The sequence below is a fragment of the Tetrao urogallus genome (assembly GCF_951394365.1).
Source record: "Tetrao urogallus genome assembly, chromosome: 2".
NCBI classification, from domain to species: Eukaryota; Metazoa; Chordata; class Aves; order Galliformes; family Phasianidae; genus Tetrao; species Tetrao urogallus.
Window position 1 is genome coordinate 78019979 of NC_136814.1, and position 2157 is coordinate 78022135.

A 2157-nucleotide genomic window follows, 5' to 3' on the forward strand; every position below is an offset into this window, starting at 1 on the left:
TAACAGTTGAATAGTTATGCAGAAATATTTTCAAGGGTAATTCAGAGAAACAGCTAGGAGACATTTCAATTTCTCTTCACACAGGAGTATTCTATAGAGTAAAAGTTTTCTCCACAAGTTTTCTTCTTAAACAATATTTCCCCTCTCCAGATAAAGCCACTGAGAATGTTTCAGTTCATATGCTCTAAGAAGTTTCCCAAACTGCCTACAGTGTGAAAGGTACAGAACGTTAACTTATTTTTCTTTGGTAGCTTCAATCTTGACAAGAAGTTTTCATATAAGAGGCAAGCAGGATAAAGTTAGCATATACACTCATGCTATAGTACAGGAGCACAAATGTTTGTAATAAATTAAATCAGAAATAACAGGATCATTGGAGGAAACAAGCCAGTAATCCAGAGAATACCTACTAAGTTAAAAGAGAGCAGATGTTGAACCACAGTACTCCTGTTGAGCCACAGGAATACTACACACCTGAGTAATAAGTGCTCTTTTTACAAGCATTTGGTACTGTCACAGCAGGATGGTCTTAACTGGCATAGGAAGATGGTGAAGGCTTGTCTTTAAAATAGACTTGAAGCAGAGGTGTGAAAGTTACATAAATCCCATTCTTCAAAAGATTGCCTTCTTATTACCAAGTTATTTGAAGGATTGTTTTGCTGCCACTCACGTTTTTATTCCTTTAAATCTTGAGTCACGGAAGCAAAAACCACAGAAAGCAACTGGATGGTATCAGTGAAACCCAGTGCTCCAAAAATCAAAATGCAAACAAATTCTGTGAGACCAGGTGATCTGGAGAAGAATGCTCAGAATAGGGGTTGGTAAATGTTTACATGTATGTTTACAGTGAAAGACAATTCCTCCTCAATGGGGGCCTTTTTTACAGTATTTTATCAAGCTTTTTTGTTCCTGGTGAGTTATCCAAAATTAAGCACAGAATACAAAAGCTACCATAAAGATGTTCAAATATTTTAATACTCATCTGAAGGGAAGTAAGCATGAATTCTGTAATTAACATGTAGAAATAATCAAGAAAAGCTTCTCTATTACTACCTTTCCTCTTCTTCTGTCACTGTTCAAAGGGCACGACACTTAACACATGAAAATTAACAACAGACACTTCAGCAATGAACCAGGATCTTGATATGCATAACTTAAGAAAAGGCAAAAACCACAAACTTGAAAATACTTGCTCAGAGATTCTGTAAACAAACAAATATCATGTTTTCAAAGGAAAATATGGCAGCTGTCTTGAAGATTATTTTTTCCCCTCCCAATCTGAAACTTTTAAATATTTAAATGTCTTCCAAGTAATTTAAAATTCACTCTTGCACCAGAAATATACCTCAGTGACAACAAAATCTGATCAATCCACTAATAATCATGTATAAAACCAGTATGTTCAGTACACTTTATTTACACTGCTTAGTATTAGTGCTCTTAAAAATCCAAATTGTCTTCTGAGCATCATTAATCTTGACAATTTTTCTATTTTTAAGTTTGCAAAGCATACTGGATTTGCAAAGCAGTTGTTGCCTTTTTTTTTTTTTTTTTTTTTTTAAATAGAACATAAGCCATTTTATTCCTATTACACTTTGAGAGTGATGCTTCCACTATGCCATTTATCAGTCAGCAAAAGAACAGCTCAAGAACTGGATGGCATTTACATGTATCTACCAGAACTGTAACTGATTGCTTATATAAGCAGAGTGCTTTTTTTCCCTTAGTTTTGGGCTGGACACTAGAGGCATTTCTTTTACTTGGCAGCAAAGAACAGAACAGCACAATACTGTACTCACATTGTAGAACATTTCAAGAGACTTGCAAGTTTTACATAGCCAATTTTACAATTGGTGTTTTAGAAAGCTTTTTTTAAAATTTAGTTTGAGTATAAAGGAGCTTGAAAGTCTTGTACAAGTTTTTGTAATTCAAAAACTGTACAGCATTGTTAGAAAGAAAAGACTATAGTAACAAACTATCCTATCCATTTTCATTGCTCAATCCAAGAGGCAAGTCAAGATTTACTGTACATAGATATATATTTTTTACATTTAATTTTTCAAGTGTGAACTTTATGCTGAGTGTCCTTTTACAAGCTAGCAGCACTAAATACTCTTTTGAACAGACCAGTTATGTTGCACCCCAAACAGCTGTACA